Genomic DNA, 13,322 nt, shown 5'->3' on the forward strand with positions numbered 1-13,322 from the left:
TAACCTGGAGGCTCACTAGTGGGTACTTAGCTACTTATCATTCTTGTCCCTTGCCCCAAATCCATTGGTTGTCAACAGGGCAGAAATGCGATAGGACTCCTTGAGTTCTTTGCCACTTCATAGCTGACTTTTGAAAGGAACTAATGCCTAGCTCCTGTTCCCATTCATGGCTGGCATGGTTTTCTGTGTCTTGTTTAGAATATAGTGTTTTACAGCCCCTTTTCAAATTCTATAGATTATGCATTCTTTTTGTTTCCTCCAAAATGTTCCTTGAACCTTATAGGGGTTGTGTAAATTTCTTCCTCTGGCTGAACACTTAACCATTGTTTATTCTCAGAATCTTATGGAACCATAAATCACTGCAAGATATTTCTGTTTCAGGCTGATAGTACTCTTTCTCTATGAATATTAACATAGATATTTATGAAGGGATTTGTTGATATGCCAATTGATCTAAGAAGCTCTCTAATGTGCTCCTAAATCATGCATTTTAGACCATATTTAATACCGTATTAGACATAAGCTCCCTTTTGTTGAGTAAGTCCCCAAATCAATAGGAAAGTAATTAGTTATCTCCATAACAGTGATACCACCATATTGCCAATAGACATATCTTTCCTGGATGATTGTTCTTATAGTTCATAAAATTCACAACTATGTTGTAGTGTAACTACCCCATATCAGCCTGAATATAGCACAGTAAGATTAGGTGCTATAAAAGACATTGACATTTAGTATAATTGAAGATCAAAGAAACTATAGCAGATATGTAGAATAAGATTAAGATTAATAATAATAATAATAATGACAGCAATAGTATAATAATAGCAGGAGTACACAATAAAGCACTCAAGCTATTTAACAAGCAGGCGCAATGTACTGCCATACGAAGCTTAGTTCTTGGTTTTCACACATTAAAGATGGGAATCATTACTTCTGCTTACCTCAGAGAATTATTCTTGTGCTAAATTCAGATTAGAACTTTTATGTGGACTACTTAAAGAAACAGAGCTGTGTAAGTAGGGTGTACTAGAATCCAAACTCCTAGGGAATAGAACAAGATTGAGTTAAGGACCAGTAGAACATTGAATAGTTAACACCTGTAATCAGTAACTAGTATCAGGCAGTGTCTTAAGACCCCAGCTTCTAATAATCATTTTACAGTCCTATGGGGTAGGATTAATCTACATCTACCCCCCTCTCCCTCTCTTTTTCTTTTAATGAATGAGGTCATTAAAGCACAGTGATGCTGAATTGTCTGGTAAAGACTTTTTTTTTTGCCGGCTAAGAGACTGAGTTCACTCTTATAACACTGGTACTATGCTACCCAGCCTTGAGGCAAGATACTCAAGAGATATTTATACAGAGTTTGTTTTCAGTGCTGGGGTTTGCTTCATATTACAAAAGAAAGAGGGAGGAACTAATGATGATGAAATGAAGGTAGAAAAGAATTGGAGTAAAAGAATTGGAAAAGTATGGAGGGAAAGAAGGAAGTGAAAAACAAAATTTGCATAGCAGCCAATCTCTCCGGAAATGCTGAGTTCAGGTGTCCTCTATGCAAAATGGTAAGTGTTAACTGACATTCTATTCTACTGACTCATGTTAGTCTCTGGGAGGAAGTTAAAGATAAAAACAAAGCCCTTAAGACATCACTGTCTACACTGGGTAGAGTATGCAGGACAATATTTTGCAAATAAGGTAACTGAGCTCAAGCCCTGTTATGCAAACATTTCAAACATGGTATGCAGATAGAGGAGAGAACAATTGTACCTCAGTTTTAAGAAAAAGGGAGCTGTTTTCTTTGAGGGAATCCTGAGTTAAACTCATTTGTTAAAATATGGTGATTTTTCTTTTAAAAACAATGGTGCTTAATTATCTCTGAGGTCCTTCCCAACTCTCTGAGAACTAACACGCAAAGTACTCATTCTATTCATAAATATTGGTAGAAGGTCAATAATTGAATCTTTGAGCAGAGATGCTCTCAGATAATGCTAATTAGTCAAATTTAATGAGCACCCTGTAGTAGTTCAAACTAAAATGTGTGTTTGCCTGAATGTAAAAAGCCCTCTTAACTATGTGCCCCAGAATTTACTCTGATCACTTTTCAATTTGTGTTCTGTTCCCAGAAGCCATCAGAATTCTTGCCTATGAAGCAAGTCTAGTTTTGTCCCAGTCTTTAAAAATAATGATTATAAGGAAAAGAATGAAATTTTAAGGTGCCCTATGGATTTGTCAAAAGCTGGCCTGTGAGAGCCTCTCATAACACATATATATGTAAAATATGAGCTATATATATAGAATATTATAGATTTATATTATATAGGACCTATATACTGTAAATTATATATAGGTATAAACCATGTTATATAATTATACATATGCATATGTGTGTGTATATATGTATACATGTATATATATATAGTGGTTTACACATTTTCTTGCCTTTTTCAGTGACAGTTCCCACTAATTTAACTCACTAAATGCAAGGCTGAAGGCTATTTCACAAGTAGTCTGAGATCATTCCTCCTATCTGAACGGTATCTGTTTTTTGCCTTCCTAAGAGTAGCTTCTATCTGTTCTTCAAATCTCAATTTAAGTAGTCCCTCCTGGTGACCTTGTTCATTGCATCAAAAGTCTGTTTGATTCCTGTTTTACGTGGTTTCTTAGCATTCTCACTTTCTACTTGAATGGCAAATCACAGTTCACCATTATCTCATAATTTACTGACCAGTGGACAAGACCATCATTTATAGACAAGTATCTCTGTTAACGTCTTTCCTCAATTTATTCTTTATCATAGACCCTGTCACAAAACAAGCATTCAGAAAAGTTTTCTTTTTTTATTTTTTTTTATTTTTTTTATTATTAAATTATAAAAGTTTCCATTTCAGCCCCTCCTCCCACCACCCTCCCATTCCCCCCACTCCCTCTCCCCCTCCCTCTCCATCCCCCAGAGTAGTCAGGGTTTCCTGCCCTGTGGGAAGCCCGAGTTCCTCCCCCCTCCCTCCAGGTCCAAAGAAGGTGAGAGTCCAAACAGACTGGAGCGCCAAAATCCAGTACATGCAGAGGAAGCAAGTCCCAGTGTCATTGTCAACGGCTTTTCAAAAAGGCTCCGGGCCAGCCACATTCAGAGAATCTGGTTGGATCATGTCCTCGTTCAGTCCCAGTCCAACAGGCCTTGGTGAACTCCCATTATATCAGTCCCCTTGTATCAGTGGGTGCTCGCATCCCTCGCAGTCCTGATTACTTTTTTTATTTTCTTCATCATTCTGTTCCTCATTTGGACCGTGGAGTGCTCAGTTCGGTGTTCCAACATGGGTCTCCATCTGTATCGCCATCCAACGTCGGCTGAAGGTTTCCTGTGCCCTTGCCTTCATTGCTCACGATCTCTTTCCTTCTGCCTCTCATTTGGACCTAGGGAGCTAGGTCCAGTGTTCCAACGTGGTTCTCCGCCTCCATCTCCATCCATCGCCAGATGAGGGTTCTATGGTGACATGCAAAATATTCATCAGTATGGTTGTGGGCAAGGCCGGTTCAGGCACCCTCTCCTCTGTCCAGAGAACAATCTGGGGATCTCTCCTTGGACCTGGGATCCCATATATAATCAAGTTTCCTATAAACCCTAAAATGACTCCCTTAGTTGAAATATATTCTTCCCTGATCCCTTATTCATCCTTCCTCCCTTCCCCCCATCCCGGTCAACTGAGCTTTCTCCATTCCTCCCCTACTCCCTTCTCTCTAACCCTCTCCCCTTCCAACAACCCTCCCACCCCCCCCCCCATGCACCCAAGGTTACCTGGGACTCTTGACTATTTCCTACCTCCTGGCGGATAGCTAAATAATCTTCATCAGGATCGTCTTCTTATTTAGCTTCTCTAGGATCACGAAAAATAGGCTCAAAGACCTTTAAATTATGGTTAGAATCCACTAATGAGTGAATACATACCGTGTTCGTCCAACTTGCCTTCCTGCCCTCCTTTGACACTCTCATAGCAACCCTCGAGAGACTACTAAATAAACTTACAGCTGCAGATCATAAATTGCTAAGAATGGAATTTGACCAAGCAAATTTGAATCCTGGTTTCTTCGTTCCTCTTTTTGGGTCTGGCTTACCTCACTCAGTAAAGCGTTTTCTATGTCCATCCATTTGCATGCAAAATTCAAGATGTCATTATTTTTTACCGCTGAGTAAAACTCTAACGTGTATATGTTCCACACCATTTTTAACCATTCTTCTATTGAGGGGCACCTCGGCTGTTTCCAGGTTCTGGCTATTACAAATAGTGCTGTTATGAACATAGTTGAACAAATGCTTTTGTTGTATGCTAGGGAATCTCTAGGGTAAATTCCCAAGAGAGGAATTGCTGGGTCCTGAGGGAGGTTGACTCCCAGTTTCCTGAGAAACCGCCACACTGATTTCCACAGTGGCTGCACAAGTTTGCATTCCCACCAACAATGGATGAGTGTTCCCCTCACCCCACATCCTCTCCAGCATAGGCTATCATTGGTGTTTTTGACTTTAGCTATTCTGACAGGTGTAAGATGGTATCTCAAAGTGGTTTTGATTTGCATTTCCCTGATCGCTAAGGAGGTTGAGCATGACCTTAAGTGTCTTCTGGCCATTCGAAGGTCATCTGTTGTGAATTCTCTGTTCAGTTCAGTACCCCATTTTTTAATTGGGTTATTTAGAGATTTAGTGCCTAGTTTCTTGAGTTCTTTGTATATTTTGGAGATCAGACCTTTGTCTGATGAAGGGTTGGTGAAGATCTTCTCCCAGTCAGAAGGCAGCCTTTTTGTCTTACTGACAGTGTCCTTTGCTTTACAGAAGCTTCTCAGTTTCAGTAGATCCCATTTATTCATTGTTTCTCTTATTGTCTGTGCTGCTGGGGTCCTACTTAGGAAGAGGCCTCCTGTGCCTATATCTTGTAGACTACTTCCCACTTTCTCTTCTATCAGGTTCAAAGTGGACGGATTAATGTTGATGTCTTTAATCCATTTGGACCTGAGTTTTGTGCATGGTGATAGGTATGGATCTACTTTCATCCTTCTACAGGTTGACATCCAGTTATGCCAGCACCATTTGTTAAAGATGCTTTCCTTCTTCCATTGTATACCTTTAGCTCCCTTGTCAAAAATTAGGTGCTCATAGGTTTGTGGGTTAATATCCGGGTCTTCTATTCGATTCCATAGGTCGACTTCTCTGTTCTTATGCCAATACCAAGCTGTTTTCAATACTGTAGCTCTGTAATAGAGTTTGAAGTCAGGGATGGTAATCCTTCTGAAGTTCCTTTATTGTATAAGATTGTTTTGGCTATCCTGGGTTTTTTGTTTTTCCAAATAAACTTGGTTATTGTTTTCTCAAGGTCTGTGAAGAAGTTTGATGGGATTTTGATGGGGATTGCATTGAATCTATAGATTGCTTTTCGTAGAATTGCCATTTTTACTATGTTGATCCTCCCAATCCAAGAACAAGGGAGATCTTTCCATTTTCTGGTATCCTCCTCAATTTCTTTCTTCAAAGACTTAAAGTTCTTGTCAAATAGGTCTTTCACTTCCTTGGTTAGAGTAACCCCAAGATATTTTATGCTATTTGTGGCTATCGTGAAAGGTGATGTTTCTCTGATTTCCCTCTCAGCTTCTTTATCCTTCGTGTATAGGAGGGCCACTGATTTTTTGGAGTTGATCTTGTATCCTGCCACGTTACTAAAGGTGTTTATCAGCTGTAGGAGTTCTTTGGTAGAGTTTTTGGGGTCACTTATGTACACTATCATATCGTCAGCAAATAACGAAAGTTTAACTTCATCCTTTCCAATTCGAATCCCCTTGATCTCCTTTTGTTGTCTTATTGCTATTGCTAGAACTTCAAGCACTATATTGAAGAGGTATGGAGAGAGTGGACAGCCTTGTCGTGTTCCTGATTTTAGTGGAAAGGCTTTGAGTTTCTCTCCATTCAATTTGATGTTAGCTGTCGGCTTGCTGTATATTGCTTTTATTATATTTAGGTATGATCCTTGTATCCCCAGTCTCTCCAACACCTTTATCATAAATGGGTGTTGAATTTTGTCAAATGCTTTTTCAGCATCCAATGAAATGATCATATGATTTTTTTCTTTCAGTTTATTTATATGATGGATTACATTGATAGATTTGCGTATATTGAACCAGCCCTGCATCTCTGGGATGAAGCCTACTTGATCATAATGGATAATTTTTCTAATGTGTTCCTGGATTCGGTTTGCCAGGATTTTATTGAGAATTTTCGCGTCGATGTTCATGAGTGAGATTGGCCTGTAATTCTCTTTCTTGGTTGTGTCTTTGTGTGGTTTTGGTATTAAGGTAACTGTAGCTTCATAAAAGGAGTTTGGCAATGACTCTTCTGTTTCTATATTATGGAATACATTAAGGAGTATAGGAATTAGCTCTTCCTGGAAATTCTGGTAGAATTCTGCATTGAAACCATCTGGTCCTGGACTTTTTTTGGTAGGGAGATTTCTGATAACAGCTTCTAGTTCTTCACGACTAACAGGTCTATTTAGATTATTCACCTGTTCTTGGTTCAACTTTGGTATATGGTACTTATCTAAAAAAATGTCCATTTCTTTTACATTTTCCAACTTTGTGGCATATAAACTTTCGTAGTAAGATCTAATGATTCTCTGAATTTCCTCTGAGTCTGTGGTTATATCCCCCTTTTCATTTCTGATCCTATTAATTTGCATGTGCTCTCTCTGCCGTTTGATTAGTTTGGATAGGGGTTTGTCAATCTTGTTGATTTTCTCCAAGAACCAGCTTTTTGATTCATTGATTCTTTGGATTGTTTTCTCTGTTTCTATTTTGTTGATTTCAGCCCTCAGTTTGATTATTTCCAGTCTTCTACTCCTCCTGGGTGAATCAGCTTCTTTTTTTTCTAGAGCTTTCAAGTGTGCTGTTTGGTCTCCAATGTGTGCTTTCTCCGTTTTCTTTATTTGGGCACCTATTGCTATGAACTTTCCTCTTAGCACTGCTTTCATAGTGTCCCATAGGTTTGAGTATGTTGTGTCTTTGTTTTCATTAAATTCAAGGAAGACTTTAATTTCTTTCTTAATTTCATCCTTGACCCAGGGGTGATTTAGTAGTTGACTGTTCAACTTCCATGAGTTTGTTGACTTCCTGGGGGTAGCATTGTTGTTGAATTCTAATTTTAATCCATGGTGATCTGACAAGACACAGGTGGTTACTAATATTTTTTTGTATCTGTGGGAGTTTGCTTTGTTACCGAGTATGTGGTCAATCTTCGAGAAGGTTCCATGAACTGCAGAGAAGAAGGTATATTCTTTCCTATTTGGGTGGAGTGTTCTATAGATGTCTGTTAAGTCCATTTGATTCAATACCTCCAATAAATCTCTTAATTCTCTGTTTGGTTTCTGTCTGATTGACCTGTCCATTGGTGAGAGAGGAGTGTTGAAGTCTCCTACTATTAGCGTGTGTGGTTTGATGACTGCCTTGAGTTCTAGAAGAGTTTCTTTTACATATGTGGGTGCCTTTACATTAGGGGCATAGATATTCAGGATTGAGACTTCTTCCTGATGAGTTGTTCCTGTTATGAGTATGAAATGTCCATCTCCATCTCTTCTGATTGATTTTAGTTTGAAGTCGATTTTGTTAGATATTAGAATGGCCACACCCGCTTGTTTCTTAGGTCCATTTGCTTGGAAGACCTTTTCCCAACCCTTTACTCTGAGTAGGTGGCTGTCTTTGTGGTTGAGGTGTGTTTCTTGTAAACAGCAGAATGTTGGATCCTGTTTTCGTATCCAATCTCTAAGTCTGTGCCTCTTTATAGGTGAATTGAGTCCATTGATATTAAGAGATATTAATGACCATTGGTTGTTGACTCCAGTCATTTTTTTGGTGGTAATAGAGTGTATGTGTTTTCCTTCTTTGAATTGTGCTAGTGAAGGGTCACTAGATGTCTGAATTATTGTAGTCAGTGTTGGCAGTGTTGGATTCCTTGGGATGTAATTTTCCTTCTAGTATTCTCTGTAAGGCTGGATTAGTAGTTACATATTGTTTAAATTTGTTTTTATCCTGGAAAATTTTGTTTTCTCCGTTGATAGTGAACGAAAGCTTGGCTGGGTAAAGTAGTCTGGGCTTGCATCTATGGTCCCTTAATTTCTGCAGTACCTCTATCCAGGACCTTCTGGCTTTCATGGTTTCTATAGAGAAGTCTGGTGTAAGTCTGATAGGTTTACCTTTATAGGTTACTTGACCTTTTTCCTTTGCAGCTCTTAATATTCTTTCTTTAATCTGACTGCTTTGTGTTTTGATTATTATATGGCGAGGGGACGTTTTTTTCTGATCCAGTCTATTCGGTGTTCTGTATGCTTCTTGCACCTTCATAGGAATATCCCTCTTTAGGTTGGGAAAGTTTTCTTCTATAATTTTGTTGAATATATCTTCTGGACCTTTGATCTGCAATTCTTCTCCTTCTTCTACTCCTATTATTCTTAGATTTGGTTTTTTTATTATGTCCCATATTTCCTGAATGTTTTGTGATGAGAATTTGTTGGATTTGCTGTTTTCTTTGGTCAGGGCGTTTATTTTCTCTATGGTGTCTTCATAATCTGAGATTCGTTCTTCTATCTCTTGTATTCTATTGGTTAAGCTTGATTCTGTAGTCTCCGTTCGTTTACCTAGATTTTCCGTATCCAGCCGGCCCTCGGTTTGTGTTTTCTTCACTGCCTCCATTTCAGTTTTCAATTCTTGCACTGATTCCATTACCTGTTTGATTGCTTTTTCTTGGTTTCCCAGGGTATCATTTACGAATTTACTCATTTCTTCAACCTTTTTGTTATATTTGTCTTCCATTTCTTTACTCATTTCTTCCATTTTTTTGTTATATTTCTCTTCTATTTCTTTAAGTGAGTTATTCATACCCTGTTTTAGAGACTCTATTGCTTTCATAATGACACTGTTTTCGACTTCTTCCGGAATAGGGCGTTCGAGTCCTTCTGTCGTAAGATCGCTGGGATCTGGTGATTTCATGTTGTTTTTCAGATTGTTGGAGGAATTCTTGCCTTGGCGCCTGCCCATCTCTTCCTTCAGATGCTCTCCAATGGTTCTTCCCTCCGCTGGGTCTTCTTCTACTGGATTAGTGTCCCTTGCTATCCAGGAATCACTTTGCCTGCAGTCTTAGCTAGCTGCAGGCAGGCTATTAGAACAAAGGGACTTCCTTCCCTTTGCACTCACCGCCTATGCAGACCCGTGGTGCCCACCCCGGCTGAGATGGAGGAATTTAAGCCCCGAAGAAGGGAGAGGGGAGGGGAGGGGCTCGAGGCCAAAAGCTGGGATGGCGTAGCAGGAGAGAGGGATTAGCTGGGGGAAGCTGCCCCTTTGGAGTAGCCAGGGAGATAAGGATGGCGGGAATATTGTGTGTCCCCTCACCGGTCCACACACTTACCCCTGCACAGGATCAGAGCCCCTCGCTGGTCAGAAGAGTCCCTGCCTGCGGTCTTAGCTGCTGCAGGCCGGCTATCAGAACAAAGGGACTCCCGCCCCTTTGCTCTCACCGCCTGCCCCGGCCCGCGGTGCCTGCCCTGGCTGAGATGGAGGAATTTAAGCCCCGAAGAAGGGAGAGGGGAGGGCCAGAAAAGTTTTCAATGAGTAAATCAATTGATTATTTTTTTTTCTCAGAATGTGTCCAGAAGGCATCATCCTGTCAAAACTGAATCTCTTCAACATTTCAATGAGCTGTAGTTTTTACATAGTCATTGAATAAATTCGGATTGCATTTCCTTACTCATATATAATTGAAAAACTAAAAACCAAATAAATAAAGTGGACTGTCCAAAGTCACTCAATGATATTCTTAGCAAATCAAAGCTTAGGGCTTTGGATTGATTAATTCACACACTTCAGTAAAATCAAAGCAACTAGTATAAATTGTTTTCATTCATTCTGGAACTAAGTCTTGCTAAGTCTGTTTCTTTTAGAAACTCCTGTTGCACCACATAGGAATAAGCAGAAAGGGAGAAGGAGGATGATTAAGGGAATGATAAAAAGAGGAGTAGGAGGAAGAGAAGAAAGAAGAAAGGGGGAAAATAATATGCGGGAGCAGAGTAGTTTCAACAGCACTCTAAAGGGCTATAAACAGATTTAGTAAAATGAAGTGACATTTTTACCAGGTACAGGTATTTGATTATGACGTGACTTACATACTACTGTTACCTGGTTGTTGAAGATGTTTATGTTGTAAAGTAAAGCAGAACAATGGGAGATTATTTATTGAGGACATGCAGCATAATTATTTGCATTTCCCAATGACTCTTGTTCTTTGGTTTATTTTTATTTCTGGCCTTGACCTGATAGTGCAGGCCATAGCCAAGCACAATGTAATTATACATTGTTGAAATAAAAATCTCTTGGAGACATCAACCTTAGACTCTTGTCCTGGGGCCTTGGCTTTTGAACCCTTGTCAGCTTTTAGCATACTTTTTTTTTTTTATCCAATTTGGTCTTTAATTGGTGTCTGTGGAAGGATTCTGGCCACCAGAATAATTATTATCCCAGTTCAATAACTCTTTATATCTACACTGGTTCCCACCCTTCTCTTTGAACTTCTTTATCTCTAGATAAAATCTCCAAAGACGACTGCAGTGAAACACAGAGCCTTGGTTTCTTATATTTCATGGAACTCAAGTTAGTTTGCTATTTATTATAATAAAAGTCTAAATAGGCCAACCTACTTATTAGGTATGTGACCTTCAGAAGTTTCTAAATCTGCCTGCGTCCTCTGCAGTCAGGATAAGACCAAGTATCATACAAAGTCATTGTCCAGTAAAATTATATGACAACTCTCTGTAACCTGTAAGAAATACACAGATGTAATATGAATGTAATCACAAACAGAACAATACTCATCCGGAGAGCAGTGCTTCTCAACCTTGCTAATGAGGCATCACTTTGGTAGATTCCTCATATTGTGCTGAAACCAACCATAAAATCATTTCATTGTTACTTCCTAACTCTTATTTTGTTGTCGTGATCCACCAAATGAGAAACAGTGGCCTAGAGTGTGGCTGGAGAATCTGTTCCTCCTTCTGAGATGTGGGTGTTTCTGTTGTATAAGGTAAAATATAAGCCTAGCACAATGTAATCCTATAATGATGATGAGATAGAAGTTAGGATTCTCAGTCCTGTGGACTTTCACAGGCCAAGACAGATGACTGCCATTTACTCTCGATATAAGCTTGGCTCAGTATTCAGATATCCAAATTTTAGTTGTGGTTATAGATGTAAAACTATGCCCTTACACTCAAATCCAGCAGTAGAGCATTTAATGTGGCATGTTTATCACATGGCAAAAAATAAAAATAAGTGAGTAAGTAAGTAAGTAAATAGATAGAAGTAAAGACTTCTAACCAGATCTATATGGAGTACAAAAGTTGTTAGTTAACTGGAAAAGAAGCAGAAGAGTAGAACTAAAACTGAGTAGAGGAGATGTGTGCATGCTATACAGAGGCCCTTCAATATGTGCATTGTTACATTTAATGAATAACTTTAATGTAATTTATAATGTAGTCCTTATCACTCTTTTGAAATTCATTCTTAAGGGCGTTTGTGTATTCAGTCTGACATTCCACAGGCTTCATTACACAAACAATACAATTATGAGAGATTTCCCACATTAATTTATTCAGTTAGAGCCATAAGAATTAATCTAAATCTTTGTTTTTCAGAATTTTTATGAGCCTTCCAAGTCTTTCTCGGTTGTTTTTAATTTATTTAAATAAATGGTCATTATCATTAGTAGCTGGTCTATTATATCAAATTTTGTTGCATAGTTCAAATAAACTTTTCTATAGGGGAAAAAGCAACTCAAACATTATTGATTTATTTTATTATCTCTGTGGTATCATCGAAGCAAGATTAATAAAATTTCAGAGACAGAAATTGGAGTTCAACCTGAGGAACAGGGAAGCAAAACAATCAGCCATTGGCTTTTATCTTGACCTCAATCAGAAAGTGGTGATCCTGTGTCCAGGAATCCTCAGAATAAGAAGGTGACTAAGAGCTGTCCCCTCCTCTTTTATAACCCTCTCTAGTTCTGGCATTAAAGGCATGCACCACTGGTTTCTATGGCAAGCTAGTGTGGCTACCAGGATTAAAGGTCTATGTCACTGTTGCTTGGTCTGTAAGGCTGGTCAGTGTGGTTGTTTTGCTTTTCTGATCCTCGGGCAAGCTATATTTATTAAAATACAAATGAAATGCCAGTACATTATCCCTTTTTGTCTAAAATTAAAAAAAGAAGACTATAACTAATATAAGAAAACTCTGTACAATAAATACAATAACAATATACAATATATACAGGCAATAAATACATCAATAATGTCTAGTCCATTTGTATTTGACAAATTCAGAGAAAATATTCCATATTTTTCTTATCTTGGTGAATCCAAAGTCTTGTATGTAATTGATTTTCTATGATAACTTGCTTTCTGCATCAGGTAAACAAGGAAAACTATAATTATAACTGTGTAGTCTTCAACTCCCTCATAGACCCAAGAAAGAACTAGTATTAACTGAGTAAGGAGAAAGTACAAGCAAGCGACTTCCAAAAATTATGAATAATGTCAGAAACAACTGACTACCTGGACAGTCACCCAAAGTTTCTCTGCAACACTGGGGCATCCATCTTTGGCCTACAGACCTACCATATCTGACAGACTTTTCTATAAAGTAGGAAATTTGAAAGACTATTTTGCCTATTTGGGCAGTTTCTGAGTCTCTTGTTTTCCTGCCTACCTATATTCTGCCTATTCTAGGTCAAAGTAGCTTCTCTATTAACTAATGGTAAAAAAACATATTCACAGCATCTAGAGGGCACCCCACATTATGTCATAATGCAACTGATAGAAGCAGATTCGAGACAAGGCAATCAAGAGCGCTCTGAGTGACACGAGCATTCTCCACTTGTTATCTGATGGAAGACAGGGGGTTAATTTTCTGGAAGTAACTTTCATAAAGGTCAGCTGTGAGAATCTTTCCTACTGGAGGTAGACACTTTTTATTCTAAGTTTTTCTTTTGTAATATTTAGATGATTTTTCTTTTATTTTCTTTTTGGTTTTTTTTTTAAAGATAGGGTGTTTCTGTGTAACAGGCCTAGCTGTCCTCGAACTTGCTCTTGTAGACTAAGCTGGTCTCGAACTCACAGAGATCTGCCTGCCTCTGCCTCTCGAGTGCTGGAATTAGAGTTATGTGCCACTACTGTCAGCTTAGAAGATGTTTTATTAAATTTTTGAGAATTTTATATATTGTATTCTGACCATATTCATCTCCATGA

General features: G+C 38.6%; 1 protein-coding gene across 1 annotated transcript in view; it reads left to right on the forward strand.

Annotated features, from left to right (window-relative positions):
* Positions 1-13,322, forward strand: part of Brinp1 (BMP/retinoic acid inducible neural specific 1) — a 188,683-nt gene that overhangs the window by 156,629 nt on the left and 18,732 nt on the right. The gene's annotated exons all lie outside the window — the stretch shown is intronic.

The sequence above is a fragment of the Myodes glareolus genome, chromosome 3 (genome assembly GCF_982192425.1).
Source record: "Myodes glareolus chromosome 3, mMyoGla1.1, whole genome shotgun sequence".
Classification (NCBI taxonomy): domain Eukaryota; kingdom Metazoa; phylum Chordata; class Mammalia; order Rodentia; family Cricetidae; genus Myodes; species Myodes glareolus.